Raw genomic sequence first — 27,581 nt, 5'->3', positions numbered from 1 at the left:
TTTCCATCCGTTGTAGTTGTATGATTGCAATGTTAGAACCTGCATTTGTTTACTGTATATGTACAGTACAACTCACGCAACAAAATAAAAAATATTTCACTGTGTGAACAGCATGACAATATGTCAATTATGGCATAGAAGTAACACGGTTTTGATCTTCTGAAACAAGTAATTTCACATTTGGACGTAATTCATCATCATCTGTTTTAAACTTTGGAGATTCTATGCGCCTCAGCTCAAATTTCAGAAATATCCAGAAATCTATGGAATATGATAAGAAGTCTTACGTTCTGACATTCTTATTCAGCAGAGTACTGTATGAACAACTCTCTTGTTATCTGTGCTTTTCCCAAACCTGTCTCTGTGTGTGGTACCTCAGCATCAATCTTTCAGGCTCAGACAACTCCATTGTGTTGAGACTTGGAGCGGAAATCCCATTCTAGCAAGGCTTTCAGCACCATGGAGCCTGAAGAAAATATATACATTTTTAATTATGACTTTTTCATATTTTGTTTACAACCATTATCCATCTTACCAAAGTGCTTTCTATTTTTTAATCCTGTGATGTCAGGGATCCAAAACTGCTTTGTTGTAAGTTTCTTTACAGATATGTTGTTATATTGGAGACTTTACACCAAATCACAGACACATGTCGCACTGTGAAGGTACCTGTGAGGACCTGCGCATTTCTGATGAATGTAAAACACACCAACAGCACCCAGGCAAAACCACAAACTATTTGCAGTGAATTATATATTTGTGTTCTTTAACAAATAGTGTATACCATGTAATCAAAAGAGAAAATATACTTTAGAAGTCTCAAACTAGCATGCACATCTGATTCCTAAGCTGTTGTGTGTGAAGGTAAAGCACTCCAAAGCTTTGGATGTAACCTGCAGGTGCATAATGGCATGCACATCTATTGTTCCCTTCAGAATGAATGATTTTGCCTTTGGGGAGACAATCACTGGCAGCTCCGGTGTAATAAATAGCAGCAATAAAAATGAAGCAATGTCATTATCACCCTCCAAAAAAACAAAGAAGAGCTTTGCAAAATGACATTCCCCACCAAAAACTAAAAGTCTGCAATGAACAAGTCACTTCAGATACTGACATCATTTTAACTTCAGATAATTAAAAGCCTTACTTTTATTATAGCACAAGACGAAGACAATGAAAAGAGTGACAGGAGAAGAGAGTGAAAGATGAAAAGATGGGAAAGAGAGTGGCAGTGTGGAACTTATTGTTACTCGCTTGGTCTTCCTGAGCGTTGGTTGAAATAATAGCTTGTCGCCTTGTTGAGTGCCCCCGGCAATGGAAATCAAAAGCTTAAGAAAGACCCTGAAATGACTCATTCAGAGGCAACGAGGACCACAATCTGAGAAGATGAATTGCTTTGGGGTTTCAAAATGACCATCCCTTTCATTTCAACCTCAGGATAGTTGAACAACACTTCGGAAAAGTTATTTTCCCTGGCACACAAAACGTTTTGGGACAATGTTTATAAAAGAACAGTGGTGTGTTTGTACCCTGGACAAATGAACACTTTTACTGGAGCAGTGATGATGAAAATCATCATCCTTTTCCCAATCAATTGATTTGATGTGGTGTTATTGTTAACTTTGTTCGTTGACGTGAGATTCAGGGTCGGTGAATGGCTGTTGATGGGTTTGAAAATACAGGGAAGTGGGTTACAGAAAGGCTTAGGGCCCTGGCACAAGGGAGAGCATTGTAGTCTTTGGCAAGGCGGAAAGCCACAGGAACCAAGATCTAACCACATTATCACCATGATGTGTGAGATGGAAGGACGGGGTAGCATGCTAGTTTGGGGGAGGACCAACGACACTTACAAAGCTCTCATTCCTAGAGCTGGGAGGAACTCCTATGGACTTGTCCCCCAATCAGGCCATTGAAATGAGGGTGGACTCAGTGAGTAGCTACCCCCTGCCCAGCTTCAACTTCAGTTGAATGTGCAAGTATAAGGACTGAAAAGAAAAACGACACAGTTGTCAGCCCACGGTTCTCACCATGACCTCTTTATAAGGTTTATGAGGTTTGAGATTTCCTGTTTCGTGAATTTTTCTTCTCTGTTCATTTCTTGCTGCTGTTTTTGCTTTCCGGAATTTAGTGGTGCTGCACAGCATTACCTCAAGCAACTTTACAAGAAAGTAACGCTATGCTTCATAACCAAAGACTATGGCAAAAATACCCCATTCAAGTTATCTTTTAGTTGCAAATGTGATCTACACACTGCCCTCCATCTCAGGAAGATCTGTGCCCTCATCCTTATTGAAAGCCAAACAGAAACCTAAACAGACATTATGAGACACAGATTTCCTTTTGACCTTTCGGAGATGGCATCTGAGAGCAGAGACTTGAACGAGTGCCTTCCCGAGTGCTTTTTGATGAATGCCACAATCGGAGATGCTGATGGGTAATTTTATTTTTACAGATCCCATGGGAGAGGGGCAAATGGAGGTGTGCGCAAATACGCTTTGAGCACCATGCAGACCGCCGACCTTGACAACGGTAATATAACCTCACACATCCCTCTAAAACCCAGATGAAAATATGCACTGATCCTGGCTATTATGGCACTACCATTTAATCATAGACACCTTGACAAAAGTCACCAATAGCTGTCAACAACTTGAGTGATGTTGCCACTGTGTCACAGAAAGGGAAACATTGACTGCATCTGACCCAAACCCCATGCCATAGAGTTATAATGGAAATAGATCATTTTAAAAGAGTATTATTTACAGTAATTTGACAGGAAATTACCCTTAAACATAATCTGTTAAGATGGTGGGGAACATATTTTTTTAACTGGAGCAATGTGCTAAAATGTTCCCCATTCTTGAAGTGATCCCACTGTACATCATAATATAACAGTCTAAGCCAGTTTAAATAATTAATTACCTAAATAAAGGAATATGTATAACCTGGGTTTTGTACAATTCTTCTGAAGAGAAAATAAAATAGTATTTTTTGCCCTGTCCTGAAAGCAGGTAACCGTACATCATATGTTCTAACACGATCGTTGCACATAACCTAAGCATTACCTATGACAACATTGCTCAGGAATGAAGACTGGTAACTTGTCTGTGATTCTACATTTGATCTCTTGCTCATATGAAAGACGAACACAAAATACGATAGGGATGTCATATTACAGATCCTCATTTATAAAGGACTTAATAAGTAAATACAAATATATAAAATATAACATAATATGTATGACACAATATAATTAAACTACTTAAACTGACACAGAGAGCAAAGGTAGATGATTGCCATTGCATTTGTTGGAGAGGGATTGAAACAATAGAAATGTATTCCTTGTGTGCAATCTCGGTTTACATTCAACCATGAACAGTGTTAATGAATATAATGATAAATTAGCATTCATGAGTAATTACAGTTAACATGCATTTGGTTATATATTCAAAGTCAGACGGTGACTAAATCTTTTGAACTTAAAAACAAGAGTCAACCTATGGGTATGTACGTATTTGTCTATGCAATAACATCAGGTGACAGTTGGGCTTTGAATTGTAGAATAATGACAGATTACTGAGGTCGATGTTAATTTGTGTCCAATTTAAAACATAGATTTTATCAATTTTACGCAACTTTGGTATGTTTTTAGTTCTCTCATAAAAAAATAATATATACATTGATTTGCTATGGCATGTAATTTAAATCACAGTTAATAACTGGATCTGAGGATGAGAGAGGCCAGAGGCAGCTAAGCCTTCCAGAACCACTTCCCTCATACCCTCCTTCTGAGTCAAAAGTCCCATGTTGCGAAAAATCCTTCTTCCTTTTCTTTTCTTTGACATGGTGGCTCGTCTCTCTCTAGCAAATGAAACAGATGCATCTCAGATCACAAAGATGAGTTTGTCTTTTATTACTAAAGATATTTGCTTGGAACCAATAACTCGCCCCAGGGTCATGTTTGTCATTGCTCCACAAAGAGAACTAGCTACATACAGCGTAGCATATATTAATATATGAACTGTAGGTTGTTTATTGTTTTTTTATGAGGTTCAGTGAGGATCAAAGTAAAAAAACATATACACTCTACTCTTTTATGGAAAATATTGCAGGTACATGTTCCAACATCATTGGATAATTCAGTTGTAAATCTTTGTACAGTGTAAACACTGTGTGGTCTTTTCAAGAGTTCAGCCTAGCACTGCTTTTTATTTTGAAACAAGAAAATGAATAGCAGTGGGTGTTTGATGCATTTATGTTCCTGGTAAATTGACTTTTAATATATTAAATATTAAAATCCAAAGGAACCATCAATAACTAATGGAAGCATTAGGCAGACAGCATACATACACACAGAGATTAAGACAGGGATAGGTCTGGCAGATGAAAAAGAAAAGTGAGAGAGAGGATAATAAACATTTTAATATGAGGAAGAAAAAAAACATGTAATTGGTTTCCTCCTGGCAGCACTCAACTTTTGCTAACCTTTCATACATTCAGAACTGCACTTAATTACAGCCACAGAATGCTAATGACGGATACGCAAAGCTTACATTTGCTTTTGTCTTGATAAAAAAAAGTATTGGCAAGCTGCAAAATGACATATCCAACAGAAGAAGGTGAATCTAACCCTGCCTACTGGGATGGTCCTCGACCACTCAGCTGCTTTAACTATTCAAATATCACTTTAATGTCAATCTATTGCTGGTCAAATAAGAGTTTAGGTTTAACATGCATGAACATGCATACATTTGTCCAAAATAGGATATTACAGTTTCCAGACAAACTAATCTTGGAACTGTATTTTTTATGTTCATGGCTCCCTCCGTGGCACCGCATTGTGATCTGGGTAATTATTTTACAGTCATTGATTGAATTCATCCAGAAAGAAGAGGCTTAAGATGAGAATAGCGGACTACTTACAGGTGCAGGAAAGTCATGGATGTATAGGGAATCAATAACCTGCCCAAGCTGAGGTCAACTTGTTATTCCAGAATAAATTGATTTTTCAAACACATCCACGAGAACTCAATCCCTAGTTACCTTTACAATTTTTCTTTTCTTTGAGACATTCAGGACACACAAATCCTAATATATCAAAGCCTGATATTGACAGACTTGCCATTTATAGTGGTGTTACAAGAACACAAAAATAATCAGTGAGAAATAACTATCCTTTGTCAGTGAGATCAGTGCTTTGATATAGAGCAGACAGACACAGTGGCGCCAGTGGAGGTAACACCATTTCTTGTCACCTGGAATACACATTCTCTCACTCCTACAGCCTGAGAGGAAAGAGGTCTACGGTAAGCTGTGAAAACGTGTGATGTGTTGATTTACAGCAAATGCATCAGTCAGCAATGTGTTGCAGGTCAAAAAGCATGACAGACTGGTTGTTGACCGATGCCACCTGATATTGATGATATTACAACAGCAGATTTGAGAGATGTTTCTATAATATGCACTCCATAACAACCCTATACCTGACAACAATTCTTAAATGGACTGTAAGTTTTGACTAGATCCTCTGTCAAAAATTCAAGAGGCAAACATGTGTCATTCACAAGTATTAGCAAGTCCATGTACTGTGTCTGCCCTTGAACAGATTCATTTAGACCATCACCCTTAAAGCTTTGCTGTGCTGCTTTTGATTTGCAACATTCTACCATTTGACCTATATCCATCCCCATACAATATAGTAAGTAAAACCTGACATAAAAACTACAAACCACCTAAAATTATTCAATGCAAAGGGCACAACCTCCACAGCCTAAACTGGAAGAAGTATGGCAGAATTCCACCATATTTCTCTAACTATTCTGAATTCAACCCTTACTTTAGTTCTAAAACACAAAATCCTGGATACTTAAATATCTGAGTGGGTTCTCTGTGTGAAGTTGTATTCCCAAGCATGGTCTATGCTAAAACCAGCTAGAATCCAAAAGAAAGGTGCTTAATACCACAATGGAAAGACAAGTACAACAAACAAACTAAAATCACTTATGAGCAAAGTCTCTGAACCATGCACTTTTACATTTGCTTAATGTATGTGCTTTTGCAGTACGCCACACAGCATCTACTGGTGTTCGTAGATTTGGGGAGTTTCCAAATAAAGGCTTTTCTCTAGTATTGATTAGTACCCGTGCACTCGTGCAAATGGCAGTCCATATATTAGCTTTTTTTTATCAAATTGAAAAATGTGTTATTTTTTTGTTGACAGCTGCCATGAAGCACTGACTAACATTCAAGAGTAGATAGACAATCTCCTTCCTTCTCACAGACCCAAAGAGAGGGATGTGATGAGCATTGGAGCAGAGAACCGAATGTGGTCATGATTGATACTGGTGCCACTATGAGAGGTCAGAGCCATGCCTCAAAAACAGAGGCCATTGATTCCAGTGCCCTTTAAACAAACAAAGGGACATCTCTCCATGTAACCTCTTCTATCCTGTTATAGGCTGTGACTTCTGCCAACCACACTATACAGCTCAACATCTTCCAGTGGTCTTAAGTTGAAGTCGAAAAAAGCCTTGAATGCACATTGACAACCCGTGTGAAAAAAAAGATACAGATTTTTAGGACAAGAGGTTACTTTCTATACAAAATGTGTCAGGACATGTGTGTCCCATGTCCCAATTTTAAACACATCTTATAAGCTTTATACTATCCATGCTACAGTTGCTGTTTGTTTGGTATCCAGAACAATAACCAACTGTCAAGGTAGAATGTGATTTGTCTGCTAACTTACAGTACCGGAATCTTGCTCCATCCTTTCTGTATGAGAAGCTCACTAACTATTTAACTGGTGACTTCTCTGCGAATCGTCCCCATAGTTACCGCCGTAGGGGTTCGGTTGTGAGGGAACCATGTTTTTGGATAGTAGGAAGCCATGCCTGTTGAGTGACTATTTTTAGTTTAATACATTTCTCCATTTCCCTTTTGGCTAGCGACTTTATCCTGAGAGAATGATGTTGAAAGTTTCTGGGGCGTTGCTGGAATCCATCCCCCTCCTGCAAAGGGAGCTGTTTAGACGCAGTCATTAATAGGGGAGAGGGTGGTGAATTCTTTGGAGGGAATGGGAAGTAGCATGAGAAGGTAGGCCCCCAACTGAGGTGTAGGAAATCATTGTAAACACGGCTTACAATTGAAACTGAGCAGCGGAAAGTAAACTGAGAACGTCGGAGAAGTGTGTAAAAAAGTAATCTGCAGATTCCACGCTGGCTCGCTGAGTTAGTGAAGTGAAATGAGGCTCCTTCCATAGTCATTCACCACATGTGCACTAAAATGCATGTGCAGAAGGACATGAGTAGTAAAAGAATAAAAAGTAATTTAAGGATGGAATGTCTGGGGTTTGAAAGGGAAAGGGAAGGTTTAGGGGAAAGTAAAGTCAAATCAAATCAAATCAAATGTATTTGTATAGCCCTTTTTACACGCAAGCATGTCACAGAGGGCTTCACATACAGTCATAGTCATACAGTGTCAATGGGTTTTGAAACACCAAAATCCATTGTTCAACTTTATAGATGTAGGACAGGACCGAAAGACTCGCGACCAGGTCCAGCGTTGGCCGACCGACGACCAGGCAGGTGCTGACAGCTCAAACCCCCCACACCACAAGGGATGTGTGTAAAGGTTAAGTGAAAGGTGAAGCCTGATGAACAATGCTAAGCCTTGGCCCCAGGGATGGTCAAGCCACTGTACAGTAAACGGCAGTCTCCACTTCTAATATCTGTGGTTTAGCTGTCTGATGTTTGCACCACAAACATGGTTCCAGTGACTTCACTGAAGTCAAATATTTTTATCTTTGTAGAGGTCACAAACTTAGAAAAACAAGAAGTCTACTACATACTGTACGTTTTTACAGTATGTAGTAGTTTACTTGTGGTCTCAAAGACATGAGATGTGCAATTTCATACAAAACCAACAAGGTGTTATATGGAACTGTACATTACATTTACATTTACATTTAGTCATTTAGCAGACGCTCTTATCCAGAGCGACTTACAGTAAGTACAGGGACATTCCCCCGAGGCAAGTAGGGTGAAGTGCCTTGCCCAAGGACACAACGTCAGTTGGCATGACCGAGAATCGAACTGGCAACCTTCAGATTACTAGCCCGACTCCCTCACCGCTCAGCCATCTGACTCCCCAGACGTCTTGTTTCTTTATGTGTAATAGTACAAATAACTTGTACTTAAAAAATTTACTTTGAACCTGCCATTTAATATGCTGATTTATCATGAACTGCATGTACTCTTTTCACTTCAACCTTACCTCACCTGTTTCTCATATCTGAAACTACTTTAAATTAAAAAATTGTTGGCCTATGTTCAAACTTATCGTATTGCCACCCGTAAAAAACAACTAAATGAGAAATGGGTTGGGTTGGACAGGTCCATAATTACCTTGTCAAAAACGGTAACATCTTTTCCCCCCAGTTTTCCAAAACATGAAGCATTCCTATCTTTACTGTGCTCAGTGAAGACTGATCCACAACAAAAAATCTGATGTAATCATACCAATGGCCCCTCTAATACTATCCATACAAATGTGCACAGATGGTTTTAATAGAAAGCTATGTTGACTGCTGTTAATGGAACAAAGCAGAGCATTCATTCTTATTACGCAACCACTTTGGTATTTCAAACCAGGCCAACAAACATGAATTGCCTGTGATTTATTGTGCTTAATTAGATTTTGGATATTATTATTATTTAAATCTAATAAGGGCTTTAAGAAAAGAGAAATTTACTTTTTTCAGATCAGGCCTTGTAGGTGAGCAAATAATCCATAGAGCCTTAGAGCTCACAAACTGGGGAGTATGAACTTGATGCTATAGAATTTAATATTTTGAAGATATGAGACTATAATGTTCTATCCACTCATGGAAGCAATAATATGGAGTGTTTTTTAAGGTCAAATTTTGGTAGGAATTTATTATGATCTAGAATACTATATCTTTCCATAATTCTTAGTAATAGTATGAAATATGGAAATATTAATGTTGTGATACACACACACACACACACACCCTGCACACAAACACACCCACTTACACTCTTATATATGTGTGACAAATTCAGAAAAACCAAGCTCTCCGTGGGGCGTTCAGCACTATGATGTAAGACACGGGTGTACCCTGAAGTAGAAAGGTCAGCTGTCAGGAATACATTAATCGCACGGACATTCAAGCACATGCTCCTAATCACGTCTGCCTGAAACAACATTAGTTCCACTTTGGTTGAATAATTTACAGCATCTGTCATGACTCAGAGGATAATTTTGTCATGATGCATAATTATGTTCTTTGATTATAGGACATATCAAGCAGGTGGTTTTTCATTCACTTTAGACTCAAAGATCAATCAATACAGGACACCCCAGCGTGAGGGAGAGAACCTACCCTTACCCTCAGACTAACATGTTTAAAGCTTTATTCCACCGTATCTTAATATGGTGGTGCACCCTTACAGATTTACATGAAGGAATCGGAAGCACATCACTCCCAGGTTCCACATTCACCTGAGATGTTTGTGCTCATTTGTATTCCACTGTTTGACAAGCACACATTCCCCCACTCCATCTCACTGAAAACTGTTTGGGGAGAGGTAGACAGTGTAAAGGAATAAGCCCTGCAGCACTGTGCTAAATAACACTCATAGGTAATTTGCTCATACATCTTCACAAACGGCTCGGCCAACCATAAAGTAACCCTAAATCCTGGCACTGCCACGAAGATCTGACACAAAGAGAGACAGAGTCTTTGTTTTTGGAGAGAGTTAGTGTGAGGCAGAGGAAGTGAAGGTTTTTTTGGAAGAGTCTTTTCTGTAGGAACCTCTGAGGTTAATTACTACAGTACAGACAGTAATTTGCTCTTTGTATTGGTAGTTATCTCTCCTCACAGCTGGTGTGTTTTGCCGAGTGCCCGGTCATTAATCAAAGCTTTCTCCCGTAGGAAGTTGGGCGATCCATCACGGCTCTCGCTTCCCCTCCAGCTACTTTGCCTGTCCCACCAAGAGATAAACCCTCTCATTTAACATGGCAACACCCAACCTTGAATATTATTTCTGTATTTTGCGTAGGTGAAGGGGTCAAGTGAATCACGAGAACAAATTGCATCGTTTTTCCAGGAGGCGTGTGATTGGCAGACTGGGTGTTTGCCACTCAGGAAAGTGAGAACATCACACAGAGAATGAGAGTTCTCCTTTGACTGGCACAGAGTACTTGATAAAAGGCCATGCCATTAATTATCCTGTTGCCTACAGTTTTGTATATTTTATTTGTTGAAATAATTGAATAAAAACTATACAGGTCAAAAATCACACACAAAGAAAGAAACAACGATCTGAATAACTAGTCTTCTCATCATACCGTACTAGTATTTCAAGCATTCCTATAAATCCTTATCTACTCTCTACAGACCCCCATATGGGCTGTGTTCCTGTGTGCTTCTCTCTGCTAGACATCTGTCTCTAGCCTGTACTGCTCGAGGGTGAGCTGGTGGTGTGTCGGCCTCATGAAACCCCCACCCTCCTGAAACCCCCACCCTCCTGCCTCCCTTATCTCCCACCCTTTCACCCAGGAATGCTGATCAGGTTTACAAGGTTCAGCCATTCATCGTAAATAATTCAATCTATCCAACACAATGTAAATCGTCTGGTCGGTCAACTGATCTCCTGCAGCAAAACTGAATTCAAATAAAAGACTAGTTCTATTAAAGGATTCTAGAACTGAAACAGATTTCCAGCAGAGGTATAAAGCTTCTCTTTTTTTAACGACACCTATTACAGATGTAGTAAACTGCTAGGAAACGTAGAGGGTTCCATTGTGTTCCGCTGAGTGGGGTGCTGGCTAGATGCTTATGGTAAAAATGAATGTCTTTTTTTCTCGAGAACAGAAGCTCAAGCTGAGTAAAACAATGAGTCAAGGTTGCAGTGATGAACGAGCGTGTCTGTTCTGATGGCAGAAGGTCATGTGCATCACCCCCCAGTGGACCTCAGCCCATCTAGCACGCAGCCAGGGTGCACTGTCACGGCACATGGGCTAGGCACCACACACGTTCCTATAAATTTGAATGAAAAAAAAAAATATATATCTGTATATATTTCATAAATTAAATAAATGCTTTTTAAGTCACTGCCCAGAACTTTCCTATGGATCACATTCAGGAGAAGCTAACAAGAACCAAGTCTTTTCCTGAAAGCTAGATCAGTATTGACACTGACAGCGTAAATATGGACTTGGTAAAAACAGTATTATTATGCTGTTGATAAAGTCTTAATCCCCTTGTAGCTGTCTTCTTCCTGTTTGGAGCAGTAGACTGGACTGTGACTGAGTAACTGAGAGCGTCACTGGTCCGACTCCAGCATCGCCTCTTTCAAGATGTGATCACGGAGGAATGGAAGAAGACACCGCTCCTCCTATCGCACATTAGATCGAGCCACAACCACGCTCTCAGTCTCTTTCTATAACCCTCTCTCTTTCCCTCCCCTTATATCTCTCTCTTCCTCCAACCTCTCCCTCTCTTGTTCTCTCTCTCTCTCTCTCTCTCTCTCTCTCTCTCTCTCTCTCTCTCTCTCTCTCTCTCTCTCTCTCTCTCTCTCTCTCTCTCTCTCTCTCTCTCTCTCTCTCCCCACAGACAAGCTCCACTGTTTGACAAGCGCTTTACCACGTCCAGCTTTTCTTACACAAACAGGTCAGAGGAAGATCAATATTGTGCGTGGATATGCTCTTATCTCAGTCCAAAGGGGCCTTATCGACACTGCTTAAATGGTGTTTCATGGAAATTCCTTGAAACCTAATTCCCTCAGAGATGGAAGACACAGAGAAAAATGGTTTTCTTTCAAGATATCAAATGCACCAACGCCTATGCACTTATCTCTTGCCTATGTGCATATCAACCATGGAGAAACTCAGGAAAACACTCACATTCCTTAAGAGCTTCAGCTCCTCCTAATATATTCTAGGCTGTTTTGTTTTTGTAAAATTTGATGTGACATCTATTTTGTGATCTATGCAGTTTTAGAGCAAGGGTGATGTAAGTTTTTTTCAAGATTTGACTTCCAAATGCAGGTCTCTCACCATTATCTCTCTCTCTTCCTCCTCTCTCCCTCTCTTTTCTTCCTCTCTTTCTTTCTCTCTCAGTCTCTTCGGATCAGTTTCTCCTTGCTACTCCTTGCCTAAGGCTTGCTATGGGGAGGCTTTGAAATAGTCTAATTTGGGTTTAGTTCTTAAGCTCTTTGTGTTAATCTGTGGATCAATGACTTATCTGATTGCTCACGTTTGGATCAGGAAGTGTATTTGTATGCAAACCAGGCACTTCTGACTAGGAATGCAAGGCCACGGCTACTGTACTGTGTTTTCGTAACATTGAACAGGATGACTTTCTGAATTTAGATGCACTTGATCCATGAGCATTCCAAACTGTATATTGCACAAACACATTTCTAAAGCCTTCTAAAGTGTAAATGTTGCATTTCACATGCAAAGTACCATTATAAATTATGACAATCTCAGTGTTGCATCTCCAAGGATGATCAGTTCCTCCGAGAATAAGATATGGAGTGTTGCTTGTTTGTGTGTTTGACTTCAGGGGCTTTCGGCATCTGGACGGGCTCCAGCATCAACAGAAGAATCTGTCTCCCTCTAATGATGAACATCAGTGTCTTCACCTTTCTTTCACAGGTTTGATCATAGCTGAACATTAACTCAGTTAATACTTAATCAATACATTTTATTGATTAAGTACTACCTTGTGAAACATGAAATCACAATGGACACACACACACACACACACACACTTGTAAGTGCATGATCTAGTTCATAACTCCCAGTAGTAGTGTGAATCAGCAACTGTGTGTGAATGAGTTTGAATGTCTGGATGTTAGTGACTTTTGTATGCTGCTTGGGCAAGAAACAACTCTGAGCCATACCAAATACTTTTGCGCCATCTTGTGGTTAAAAATGCTACTTTAAAGTTAGTTTGCCTGAGGTATTTTGCAGTGCAGTAAATGCATTATGATTAGCCATATTATGATCATTCGAACTTGAGTCATAATAATATCAAATCAAATACTGAACGATATCTTAACACTATGCGAGGGACATATTTTCCTCTTAGAATCACAACTCTTCAAGCCAAATGTCTTCCCCAGATTCCTTTGTAGCTCTACACATTGCTTCTTCCTAATGTGTACGCACTTGTGTTATAAATCCTCAAGTTCCCCTTTAAGATTTTGGCAAGAGCATGACCACACAGAGGGCTGGCTACATACGGTCATTCAGCATTCAGCTCTGCCTGTTCTGTTAACAAAGGCTTGGAGCTCACCGAAAAGAAAACACTATTAGCAGGGAATTGTGAGGGTCTCTCCTGCCTCATGCACTGTAAGCACTTCGCTCTGGAAGGATAATATTTGTTCCTTTAAAAAGTGAGGTAATGTGTAGCAGAAGAGTTGATCCGTGACCGATTGCAGTGAAACTTTAGCGCCATACATCACCGCCATCATTTATCACAGCGTTCGCTAAAGTGATCTATCAACACAATGCTCAGTCTGGCACCCCGCTGTTATCTCAGCTGATTACTAAATCAAGCCTTGATTCAGCTGTCAAAGCTGTCCTTTAGCTGCGCTGATGACAGACTCAGTGGTTTATGTCCAGACTAGTTAAGTCATTATCCTCTCAGATGTGCAGCCATGTTGCCATAGGCCTTCAGTAAGGAAGGTGTCGGCTTCTACTAAGGCCTTGTTGAGATTAACAACTGTACAACTTTACACACAGCATATCAGTCATAAGTTATTATTGGGAGGTCATTGTGTTGGAGATGAAGGGATACCAGACACAAAGCATTTATAACAACAGCTTATAGGTTTCTGATGTCAAGTAGGGCTGTGTACCATTATTGTATTATTGAGCTCAGTCACATGGCAACCTATTCTAAATTTATGCAAGACCCTCGGAAATCTAGAACTCATTTAAAAATATTTTTGTCAAAAGATTTTGACACACCACAATTGTTCTCAGGTAGTATGGTTTTTATGATTAAAAGTAAGTTGTGTTCCCTATAAACATGTTATGTAAGATAATGAGGCCCTCTGAGAGTTGCAACACAGACAGCTCAGTGTAACATCAATTTCGTTTGGAGCACCCTGCTACTTTCCAGCCAATTATTTTCCAACAATCATGCTCCCATCATTCTCCAGCCAATCCCCATCTGAGAGGTGGGCTTTCCTGCTGGGTTTATGTAAAACCCCTGTCAATCAAAGTTCTGACAGGAATTCAAGGAACTGTTTCTCATTTTTACATTTAGTTTATAGTTACCTATTGAGGGAAGCATATTCTATGTTGTACTTCCTCTTGATATTCTCTCGTAAATTGATTTAGTCTCATCATCAGAAACAATGTAATCCTATCCTTCTTAAAACCAGCTACAAACATACAAGGCCCACCCTATTAGTTGTTACCCCAGAAACCTGGGGCTGTGTATAGGAAACCACCATGACTTTTTCATACAGTATCTGGGCCTAGCACCAGACACGGAGATCAGATTCCATCTGAATCCCGCAGACAAAGGATTAAACCACTTAGCGTCATCCCCTTCAGGCATTCCCTGTCCTCATCAGCCCTGTCGGCCATGAGGTCACCACAGTGTGAAAGGATGCTCGAACTCACCACAGACACATAACACCGGAGGATTTGAAAGCGAACTGGGCTCGCAAAGTGATTCCTATATCACCATCTGTTATTGCGTTGGTGTGCCGGTGCTCTCTAGCGCAGCATGGAGGCAGCTGTGTGTGGTATTCAGTGGGTGGCATTTAGAGCTTGCCTCTCCCATCCACGGTTCAGTTGCAGTGACCCAACCATGTGGCCTCTTTCAATGTAGCCGACTCCCACTCGCCCAGACGCTGGGGTCTTGGGCTGCCTTTCTCCAGACAGCTGCAGAGCGGATTCAGATTAGAACAGTTCTCAGGGCTAAATCAATTGTTTTGTCTAGATCTGTTTTGGAGGTTCTGTTTTGTTTGTGTTTCCCTCACTGCTAGAGTTACTGGATGTGCAGGGGAAACAGAAACAGACAACTTCTTCTGGAATACTTTTGGACTTTTTTTCGGACTGCGTCTTTCTTTCAATGAGCCTCGTTTAAGATCGCTCTCCAATCCTCAAGGGGCTCATGTTCCCATGAGGACTGTCTGGGAATGGCACTGGGACTGTGAGCCTGACACACAAGGTCACTTGGTCTTGTTACATGCTACAAACACCCACACATGAAATGTAATCAGAAATTCATTATCATCATGACAGACATTGCATACTCACATACATAACCAATCCTATTTTGCTCTACCTCTATTTTTAAGCAGTTATTTTCGACAACTCTTTGCCCATGTTCTTTAAAATTCCAACAGGAAATAAGCTTCCACTCGAAGATGTGTTGACACTGAAATCTAAAGCTTATGACTTTAGATGGCGTCATCAATAAATGATTCCCTGAGGAACAATGTTTCTACCGCTAAGACTTAGGGAGGCAGTCTAGGTAAGTCGGAGGTCTGTCCTCTGTAGTATCAAATACAGTCTGGGATTCTTCAGGTCACCTTGTGTTTCTTCTTGGCTGAGGTATGCTAGGATGTGGGACCAGTAAATCACTGGAACCCTCTTTGTCTCTGATGACGAAGTGGCCCAGGGAGCCCTAACTCAATACAGCAGCCTACTTAAAGTCTGTATTTATGATCGACACCTCACTGCACCTTTTTCAAACTGGTTCATTCATCCTCCAGAACCTGGCCAGAGGTTGATACCTAATCATTTACTATTGTATATATTTTCCATGATTTCTGTCTAAAGGTTTTGCAAGCTAGTTAAGTGAGAGTTAACCTTAAAGAATATGCCTTGGTATCGTTTAACCGCTGAATAAATAAGCGCACGGCAGACAAAAAAAACGTTGCAGGCATCAAGGGTGAGTAACGAAGATATACACCCTTGTTCCCTCTCTCTCTTCCATTGTATTTATTTGCAGCTGACTGTCTTTCTGCACCATATTTTACAGCTTTCCCAGTTTGTGTCTTTATGGACCTGAATGAAAACACACTCCGTCCTGCTTAATCATCAGACAGCCAGCGGAGAGGATCTCCTCTCCTGTGTGGTCCTGGGAGCAGGGTCTGGGTAGTCAGGCCCGCCTCAGCCCTGGAGAACAGTCATCTCTCTGGCTGTCACACATCACTGCACTCTAAATCCCTTTTCTCTGTGTAGGGCCACAGCACGTCAGAGTCTCTGGCCTGCGCTCGTTAGTGCTCCTCTCCGCACGTTTGTGGGAGTGTTTGCTATAGGTGACTGTTTATGATGTGTGGGGATGTGTGTGGTGTGTGTGTGAGCGTGTGTGGGCGTGTGTGTGTGAGTGTGTGTGTGTGTAGGCTACACAGGGTTCTCAATCACATTTAAGTGTTTGTCCAGACAGCTCCATCATAACGGAGTTTGGATCCACACATTGCTCAGTTGGCTGGCATGAGTGAGACACTGTTAAGCTAGTCATGCAGAAAGGACAGACATTCCAGAAAGCCTTCCTTTTTGTCTGTGTCAGATTTCACTGATTGAGAATCATAAATTAGCAAGGACGTGTGCCTGCGGGTGGGGTATGTGCAGGGAGGTTGGTAATACACCTACCCATTAAGCACAATAGAAGGGAACACATATGGATTGATGCCAAAAGGTCAACATTCATCAAACCACAGTACTTGAATCGTCTTCAGGGACCTTCTATGGCCCCAAAGGTAAATACTTATCTTGCACGCACACACACATATTACAAATCTGGCAATTGTGGTGTGAATACGGGACCCGTATTCCAAAGGCTTCTGTTCTGTGATGAATGTGTTTTGGGATTCTGCACATGTGAAATCTGTGTGAGGATTGAGAGGGTTCCAGTACTTAATGGAACATTTCATCATCCGATACCCAGCGTGATGAAAGAGGGATTATGTCCTCAAACAATCACTTCCTGTCACCACCTGGCCCTTACTCGTCATCGAGGGTCATCAACCATGGGGTGGCATCTGATATATCAGAAATGTACACATCAGCTACAAACATCATTTCCAAGCTGACCGTTCACTGAACCTCTAAATAAACTTTTCTTTTAAGAAATAGAGTACTGCAAAAGAGCAAGACTGACAGATGGCCACAATAGCAAAAGATAAAATAACTTTTTTTGGTCTATCTGTTGTTACATCCTTGCCTTCTCTCGGTGTGTGTGGCATGGGCTGGACCATGTAGAATGGCAGCAAACGGCGTGGAACTGGAATCCAGTATGGCGTCGGGCTTCCAGCTCTGCTGCGGAGCCATGGCCTAAGAGCAGCTGAGTACATAAAAACTCTCCAGAAGATATCCAAAACAATGACATTCCCCGTGGCGAGTGTTTAGTCTCTCCTCGCACCCGCCCAAAGTTGTCTGTTCCCTCACATCACTTGACCCTGGAGCAGGAGATCCCGTTTGGGTGTCTGGTGGAAAGGGGGATGTGTGTGTGTGAATGGTGTGTGTGCGTGTGGTGTGTCTGTGTCTGTGTGGATGTAGTATGTATGTTGTGTATATGTACTGTGTGTGTATGTGGTGTGTGTGTTGTGTATAGTACTGTGTGTGAGTATGTGGTGTGTGTAGTGTGTGTGTATGTGGTGTGTGTGTTGTGTATAGTACTGTGGGTGTATGGTGTGTGTGTGGTGGGGAGGTCAGACGAGACTTGTCAAGTATCAAGCCAGTGTGTGCCAAAGTATACTTCGGTTATCATTCGAGTGCATTAGGAGTGCACAATTTTCCACTTTATGAAGTTATTTTCATTGCATTAAGAGACCTATTTTTGTCTTCTCAGAAAGGTGCTAACTGCACTCTTAGATGAGTATTAACAAGCATTAGCAAGAAAGCAGTACCACATTGTTACATACACAACACCTACAAGTGAATGTATTTAGTCAAAGTCTCTCATTGTCTGACCTATATAGGCTTAAAATTGAAAACAGGTCAACAATATGTCTGGTTAGTATCCTTTACCAAACAGGATATATACTGTTTTTATTTCATGTTAAGGAGCAGTCACATGAGCATTGTCCAGATTTACAAGACAATACAGTGTTAAATCATGTTGAGGTGAAGGATTTTATTTGATGGATGCCAGGCCACAAAGCTGACTGGATACTGTATTGACATATCCATTTAGAGATATTTCACAGACTTGTTTGAGTGCCTGTGTGAAACCTCTATGAGCATCAAACCACACATCCCCAGAGTTCAGCCCAAGGCATGTTTACAGCAAACCTGTTTACAGTGGCCTCTTCTCAGAGTGGCCTGAAGAGCTGGAAGAGAGCGTGTGTGTGTTTGTTTATTGTGTGTGTCTGTGTGCGGTAAATGACAGTACATGATTGATTCCCTCTTCATATTCCATTGGTAGTGTCAAAAGGAAACCCTCGTGAGATTCCATGATTCACCCAAAAGATAATTTTCTCGATGAAAAAGGACCAAATAACCCTCCTTCAACAGGTCCATGTTCGCTTCATTTGTTTTGGTAAAGTCACTGCCAATTTGGTTACCAATAGATAATGCAGAGATGAACACTAGGTCCTACCTCTCAAACACAACCACACACACACACACACACACAACCACACACACTTTCCATTTCCTCCAGGAGCTCTAGACCTGTGAGTGGCTCCATGGCGAGAGAGGGCCATGACAGGGAGTCTCTCTCTCAGACCGCCGGGCCCATGTCAGACCACTCTCAGTCCAACTCTCTCCCCCGGCAATTTGAAGGCATTGTGCTGAAGTGAAAAGGCAGTTGTTGTTTCTCCCAGGGCAGCCCCGCGTCCCCCCGCTCTCCCCATGCTTCCCGGAGGTGTTCCAGGGGGCTGTTTATGTGTTGAGTGCAGCACTCCGTGGAGCTTAGAGCCTAATGGAGTGTGAGAGAGGGGCCTGGGCTTCTTCAGCTTGTGTTCAGCTGTACAAACACACTACACTGAAGCTCTCTCTCTCTTCATTCTGTCCTTTCTTATTTCTATACCTTGTTCTCGCTCATTCTTTCCACCTCTTCTCTCACACTCTCTCTTTCGTTCTCTCTCTCACCCTCTTCCTCTCTCTCCCTCATTCTTCAGCTCTCTCTCTATCTGTTACCTTTCAGTCGTCCTTTGTCTCGCCATCTTTTACCTCGGCCTGCATGTATCAAAGTCTATTTTACGTAGCCCTCTTCAACTTGTTTCCTGTCTTGTCCCGTCCTGTCACCTGATCATTTGTCTTACCTGTACAGCCCGGAATACTATACTTATCATTATGTACCTTTCCTATTTACAGCCCTTCACTTTTCCTTCCCTCCATGTCCTTCCTCTCTTCCCTCGACACAACCTCTCGGTCTCTCTACCTCCCTTTTCCTAAATTCTCTCCCTCACTCCATCCCACAGTCTTTCCCTCCCTCTCTCTGTCCATTAAGAAAGTGCCATGAGCTCTTGACTCTCCCTAGACTGGCTTCACCCAACATCAGAGAGCCGTCTATATGTGTATCCACTCTGTTTATTTTCTTCTTTCCCCCATGCAGCCAGAGGACTAAAACACATACTGTAGTGTAGGGGCTCCTGCCAGAGACAACAGCAACAAAAGTGGCATTTTCTTTCCCTGCTCCTGTCATGCTGCTTTGTGCAGTGTAGGTGTTTACCCTGGTGAAAGAGCTCTGGGTTGGATGGTATCACTGTTTGTTTGAAAGACTGTTTTGTTTGTTTAAAGTGCACATGAGTAGTGAAGCCTGAAGTTGTGTGTGTGTCTATGTGAACTGTATGTGCGTGTGTGAGACAGAAATAAGTAAAGAGAGAAACAGAGAAAGAGAGAGACAGAAAGGGAGAGAGATACAAAGAGAGTTAGAGAGTTACCATTTCCTCAGATGTTAGGAATAAATGTTAATGTATACTTCTATTCCTCTTTCTATGGAAAAAGAATGACGTAACCCATAATTCAGTACAAAGACAGCACATGACAGGGTCTACTGCCACCAAGACACCAATGTCAAGCCTCACTGCGTCCACTCTTGATGACATCATAGGTGTTAATAAGTATAGTAACGAGGAGACCATGAGCGTCTACACAACTGGAATCAGGGATTCCACTTCCCCTCTCCTCCTCCACAGTTTGTCAGCATCAACCAGCCATTTCGTGATTCATTCCCGCATCATTATCCTCCATCCATCGTCACAGCCTCCAACACACAGCCTTCCCAGAAGTTCTTGCTCAGAATCGGCTGCACGTCCTCAACGTGGAAATCTCCAAGGTTGCGGCTCGTCGTTCCCCAAAGTACAAGCACCTGAAAAAACAAGCTGGCCTCGGCTGACTCGTCCAAGCAGAAACACTTTCTAGTTAAATATAGATATTATATCCCTTGGATTCCTTTTCTGCGGAATCCAAACAAATGAAAGATGTCTTTCTTGGAGGACGGCTAACACGGAGAACGATAATAAAAAAAGGGACTGAGCTCTTCAGAGTTCACCGTGCGCTGTTTTGATAAGGTGTCCCTCACACACACCGACACGAGTCTGAAAAGTAGCCCTTGATCGTGTTTTTTTAAAAGAGATTAATTTCATCACTAATTAGCTTTGATGCATTGAGAGCTGGGGTGATTGACACGAGTAATAACTCTGAAAGCTGCCAGACAAGCAGAACGGCTTTCACTGAAGCACTTAGTGGGTAACCGAGGGAGCCGGCTTACAGCCATGGCCAGACTGGGCAGCGGTTGGTGTCCTGTACAACGTCCCATAAATCCTGAACGAATTAAACAACACACTACCGAACATGAGAACACCCTCACCCAGTAAACTAACCTACTTTTTAGCACATATACTACAGTCATGTAAACACACCGAGTCACATTACCCAGTCACTGAAAAGCATGTTGAAACTTGTGAAAACAAGCACTGAAGCCCTCGACGCATGAACCAAGACAGGCATGTGCAAGCTCACAAACGCACATAAAAAAAAAAGTGAAGATATTTTTTTTCTCAAAGCGGGAGCAAAAAAGCCCTATTGTCCTGTGTCTTATCAAAGCTGTTTAGGATGTGGCGCCTCTTGATTCTTGCCAGTTTCAACCAAATCCCCTGGTCTTTATTCTTATGTAGTTGTGGCTTTGGGATGAACAGGTCCACCTGCCACTCATGTCCTGCTATGCAAAGTCTGTGCTATGCAGTCAGTTATAGTCATCGCAGGCTGGATACTGTTATGCGGCCAGTTTGGTGACCGGAGCACACAGAGTCCGTTTCTGACAGATTCACTACTTCATAATGATGCATCACAAAGAAAAACACTTGAATTGCCATTAATCTTTAGCGAGTCATTTCAAACAAACCTATCCACCCCAAAATGTATTTCCCTCCCAATATAGCTCACAGTGGTGTAATTTAGGAACAGATAATGGTTCTCATTAGATATTTTCTTATGTTATTTCGATTTTCTAACGTCATTACATCTTAAAAAATGTTTTGCTAGGATGGCAAATGAAACAGTAGGGAATGAAAGTAATGATTTGTTAAATTAAATTTGATTCACCATGTTGCTGTTTTAACAACTTTATGAATGTGTGCAACCACAGTGTCCCTGACAAAAGCTGCAGCAGTCATAAAAACATTAGATAACCTGATCCTGAAAGCCTCAGTAAAAACACAAGATGAGAAATGTACTCGCAAATAAGTACCAGAACGAGGAACTTACAGTATTCCTCAGAGGGATCTACTTCTGTCCAGTCTCTATGGGCAGTCAACTACTGCTTATAGAACATTCTCCACTTCATTACAACATGTCAATGGTAATTGATCTGTATAAAGGCCTTTAGTAGAGAAACATTGTTTTTGCTACAATAAATACGACAAAAGTATTTATTGATAAGAAAGAATAGTTGATACCATATGCTATTTTGTGTAAGAAACTGTTTGAACTGCATGTAGTAATCCAGTAGGCATCCATATGCCCTCTGAATGCTTTGAGGACCTGTTCCCAGCTCTGTGGATCACTGCAGACCAGCTCTGCTCACCTGGTTGTCCAACCACTTAAACCTCAGTCATGTTCTGCTCCATCTGAGAGTGGAGTTTTCTCTCTTTCGGGACAGATGGCTTGAGAATGCGCCCATTTTTTTGTTGAAATCTTAGCAATGTTTGAATCAATGTTATCTTTCAGAGTTGTGGGAGTTTTGTCAGCGCTGGAGCGAGGCAAGGACTGTGGAGAGCTCTGGCCCTGGAAGTAGCAGTGTAGAGGGGTGGGGATCACAAGAAGGGCAGTAAGAGGAGATTGTGGAGAAATTCCTAGGCCCTTACTTCCAAACTAATGAAACTGTTCAAATGTCAGGATCTTAGTAATAATATACATCTCCTTATTGCCCCAGAGTCATGCTGACTCTGCAGGCGGATCTCAGCATGAGTGGGCTCTGCATCTGTCCATCTGGGATGTTGTTACAGGTCTTAACAAATCCCTTAGTCACGTTCTCAGACCACACACAAGTAAAGATCAATCTTAATATTGAGCCTGGTCAGAAATACAAAGATTACATGGAAAGATATAGGATTGTTCATGTGTTTGGGCAACATTCCTGCTAAGATGTGTGCGCGTGTGTATTCTTTGCCAGTGTGTTTTGTGCTTCTGCTTTGATGTTGAGAGGGCATGTTGGGTGTTAGGAGACAAACAGAGAGAGAGAAGGTGTAACGTGAACCTGGATGTTAAAGAATGTGTAAAACGCACAACACATGGCCTGTTAACACAGTGCAGGATACAGGGGTCATGAGCAGCCCAGACAACACCAGCATGCCCAGCCCAGACAATAGCTCTTTCTCTGGCCACAATCCAAACTAAACTTAACAACTAAGGGAGATAGCTCAGTTCCACTTTAAATCGGCTGTACTGAGCCACAGGGTAGAATTGAGCAATCTCATGAGAAAACAAGTTCTTATTGACGTCTCGAGTTATTTACACTGAACAATTTGCAGCCTATAGATATGAGACACTGAGCAGTCAACCATTTAGACATATCCCCAGTAGAGGGCAATATGTCTCTGTTTATACATCACAGTGCTCCGCAGAAAGGTCTCCTTCCCTCACACACCACCAGATCAACTCTACGACTGGCTAGACCAGATCATGGGCAGACCCCTCTCTAATCATAAAAACACGACTCATATGTTGTGAAAATCCTACTTCATTAATACTTCATCTACATAAAGGGTATAATTTGTCCACATTTGTATCTAATATAATGTATCTAAATTCAGTAATTGTTTCCTTAACTTTTTTATGATTTTATAGTTTCATTCTTAAAAAAGTTAATTTAGGTAAGCTATTAGGTATTTTACTATAAAGCCCTTTCTGACTATTTATCATTAAATTGTTACAAAGAACAGAAGATGTATTATTAAACATGAAATCAAGAAATTTGACTTGATCTTTAATTTTTAAAGAACTTAATAAAAAAGTAACTTTCCCATCAAATAATGAGTTAAGATGTTTAATAATACCTAATCCCATCAATCTCTCCCTATTTTCCAAGGTGAATGGACAGACACAACGGACAAGCAATCACACCTAACCAATACAAATGTCCAGCAAATTGACACATTATGGGAAATCGATCACAAAAACAGACTATCGTCCTGGTGAAATCCCAGCGTCGCCCACCATGTTCCCATGCTGAGCGAGAGGGACCCTGCCTGACCATGGGGGTGCAGCCTCGGGGCTCAGTGGTCCAGTGAGCAGCCACTTGTCATGTGGAGTGCGAGGCGGCCGGGGTTATCCTCAGAGACACAGTGGGGTGAAGTGGGTGACCATGTATGAGGTCCGCCCAGCTGTTATTGCCCCTAATACTCAACAGATGTCTGAAGCACGGCTCCGTAAGTCCTCGCACATGCCAGAGCAGGGAAATCAGAGCAAGAACCAGAGCCTCACTGTTCACCATACACAGACACACACACACACACACGCACAAACACACACACATGCACACTCACGAACACACGTCCTCTTGCCTGAATGGATAATCACTGTATTCATTAAACGTTTAGAGAAATGATGAGGGCAATTAGGATACTTCTTTATTCTTAGTGGTTATCACAGGACGCAGTGTCAAACCTGTGTCATGAGCCGCCTAGATTCCAGCCAACAAAGCACATTTTATTAAATCCCTTGGATTGATTCTTATTATTAATATAATAACTCTCCAAAATTGGGGAGTTATTAAGCACTACAAAATTGCTGTATAACACTTTTTTAATATATATATATACATATATATATATTTATAATGTTTTATATAATGACATGATTGGTTGGTCTTCATTTACATATAGTTAAAAATTACATGCAACGTTTTCATGATGAGATTTTTTGCAGTAGTATAATGTTATATCTTATATCCTCCCTGACCCGCTTTTTTATTTTATCATTCACCTTAAAGCCTCAATCTCCATGTGTTTGCCATGGCAAAATCGCTTAGAAAAATATTTGTTACACTTTGCCTGTTTATCATGCTAAAAATATTGCCCCTGTTTTAATCATGTCAAACCTCCGAGAGAAACTCTACGCATTCAAACATGCAAACGAAAAAATCAGGTTAAGTAAAAAGCGCCACTGTGTTCAAACACATAATCCATGCAAAGGCTCTCATTTGAGGGTGAAAAAAAGAAAGTGGAGAGCTGCTTTGCTCCAAGTGGTCACAAGGGGGTTGAGCGTTTCAGTCTGGGCTCACGCCGCTCGCTTACTTTGGAGAGAGCTGGAGGGAAGGCAACATTAGATATAATGAAACATTCAGTGACCAACCCTCTTTCCAACCTCCTCTCTCCTTCCCTTCAACCATAGTGAGTACTCTGAGAACACTGACTCCAGCCTGTTAAAAGCATGTTCCAATAGTTGATCTACACTACACAGTCATACAGTAAATTACTGAGCCCTAATGTCAAAATTAGACAGAAAAGACAATACATTCCTATCCTTGAGTATATCAACAGTTGTATTTTATGAAAAGAAAGAAAGAATATTTTTTTTGTAGCCAGAATACTTGCAAAGCTTGATTCCTTCTATTACATTATCCATACATGCCTGCAGAAACGATGCCCATTATGCTTCCCCTCTGGTCTGTACCAACTAGACTGTACGCAGTGTGCATAATTCCTCAGGGGTAGAGTAATGAGGCTTATTTTGTGGTATAAGAGAACAAGGGCCCCAAAATGCAGGAAGACTCGTTGCCATAGAGAACAAAACAAATTCAGATGATGTCATCCACAAGGTAGACATTCTTCTTTGAAGAATGTGACACACAGTTCAATGACTATTGCATGAATAGAATCACAGCCAAAGTACCCATAATTGACTGATTGTTTTATATGAGACTGTATGGCCCCAAAGGCATACCATAGACTAATATAATGCTTTATATATATCTATAGATATATAGATATATATCTATATATATATTTACAATTCATTTATTTTTTGTACTGAAATTCTCACAGTGTTTATTAAAAAAAGAAAAGTGTAGTTTATAGCTACAGATTTTTGATAGCAATTGGTTTTCCCTGTGTTAACTGTGCCCAATCCCGGGCCACCATAGCTGTCATGGAGACAGTCCCAAGTACGCAGAAACTCACTAGATGGACACAAGCTTATTCTTACCCAAATACCCCGTCAGCTATACAAGAAAAAGGTAAACCTGCAAATCAAGCCCCAATTCCTAACAAACATTTCTAGCATTTTAAAGACTATTTTCATGATTGGGAGGCCTTTTATGAGGAAGGTGATGGCAGATTGACACCAGCAGTGTCATAAATTATCAACAGAGTGATGCCAAGTTAAACAGCCCAGCATAAATATATCTCTAGACACACTGACTGCTTTAATTCTGTAATACATACTGTTGGACTATGTCAATGTTTCATTTAAAATCCATAATATATTATTGCACAAATAAGAGTGGGATGGAAAACTAATACTACAGAATTTATCATTTTTTAATGCTATATTAACAATAAAATGTTATATTTTTCAATTTGACCAGTTGACCTGTCATTATTCTCTCCAATAATATTGATAGAAATACATCATGATTTAAACGTTATGATACATTACTGTAATGATATGTTTAAATGACACTTTTCATTCTACTTCTCTTCTAAAATGTTGTTATTGCAGTGATGCCAGCAAATCCAACAGATATTACAATGCAATATTAAATGGTTAACAAAAAATGCAGCCAATTTTAAGGGAATAAATGGGAGTAAATATAAAATTATTAATCATTAAACATATTTCTGAAAGGACAACATGCAAAAATCATTTTTATTTGGCACCACAAACGAAGGTGTTGATTTTGCGATGGCGGTATCTGAACAACGATTGACTATGATCTCACTTTTATTCCACAGCCTGCTCCTTCAATTTGAATAATCCTTCTGACTGAGCGTGGGGGCTGAGAACACAGTTCCTATTAGCTTCAGCACCATGACGTCTTCCCTGAAGAACGTGTCCCCCTAGTTAGGGTTCCAGACACTGGCCAGGGTAAGTAAGTGTGAACGTAAATAAACCCCATTATGCACGCCATCTCTTCGACTCCTGTCACACACTCGGGGTAAACATTCGACTTCCTGTGAACACTTCTGGTGCACTTGCAATTATATCAGCCACAACAGCACTAAATCACCCAGGCTCCGTTGTAAATGGTGATGAAAACAAAGGCCTCCAAAAACAAGACACGGGGGTAACCTGTAGTGAAAAGGTCAATTAATAAAGTGTTTCCGTAATATTTGTTTAAATTCTGGCAAAGCCGCACTGGGACTAGACACAACCCATGCCTGTAGTGCGTGAAGTGGGCTAATGTAACTAATGAAATGTGACAAACTGTTTCCATACAAACAGCACCGTGTTCCCACTCTGCCCTCTGCCGCCACCAACACACACGCATGCTATTGACATGCCATGAGGTCATTTAAGACTCGACCCTGGATGTTCCAGGGCTCTAGAGGCCGTTAGAGGGTTCTAGAGGCCGTTCCAGTGCCACATAACACATACTTTAAGATGTCATGTATGCTCCTTTTCACTGTGATAACGCTAGCTCAATAATGCTTGACTGGTAGTGCTAGGTGATTTGGCAAGGTGCCCTGATATTGGCTGGTTGCTCTGTTCTTATAGCATCCTCAAGTAACTGTACCTTGGCCAATTAACTATTAGTAGGGTGACATGTTGCACAGTCTAAGGGTCTGACAATTGCAATGCAATCACAGTCTAACAGTCTAAGGGTCTGACAATTAAGAGTGTGTCCTGTGTGCCACTCTGAGGGAATATGTGAGTGTGCTGGACATTCAGACTTTCAGCTAGTGTTGGTTAGAGATTCCTGTGGTAGATGGTTATTCTATGAAGACGGCATCCCTGACAGGACCACCTAGGCCCTCTGTTTATTTTCGGAGAAAGTGTTTTGGAGGACAGAAGCTGGGGATCACTCTTAAAGACGAGAGAGAGCGAGAGATGGAGAAGTGGAGGGAGGGAAGGTGGGAGAGAAATGGGAGCGAGGGAGGGATGGAAGAAGCAAAGGAGGGATGAATTTGGGGGTT

At 41.2% G+C, this 27,581-nt stretch overlaps 1 long non-coding RNA gene across 2 annotated transcripts in view; it reads right to left on the bottom strand.

Moving 5' to 3' along the window:
* The window catches only part of LOC134033057 (uncharacterized), a 56,564-nt gene that overhangs the window by 4,135 nt on the left and 24,848 nt on the right, over positions 1-27,581 (bottom strand). Inside the window, exon 3 of one of the 2 annotated variants that reach the window (XR_009932073.1) lies at positions 26,269-26,736. The exons of the other annotated variant lie outside the window; for it this stretch is intronic. This is a non-coding gene — a long non-coding RNA (uncharacterized LOC134033057). Of the gene's footprint in view, positions 1-26,268; positions 26,737-27,581 lie in introns of those variants that run through there. 2 annotated transcript variants of the gene reach the window in all.

The sequence above is a fragment of the Osmerus eperlanus genome, chromosome 13 (genome assembly GCF_963692335.1).
Source record: "Osmerus eperlanus chromosome 13, fOsmEpe2.1, whole genome shotgun sequence".
In the NCBI taxonomy this organism is placed as follows: Eukaryota; Metazoa; Chordata; class Actinopteri; order Osmeriformes; family Osmeridae; genus Osmerus; species Osmerus eperlanus.
Note: the sequence above shows the minus strand (reverse complement) of the source record. Positions and strands in the feature narration are given on the sequence as shown.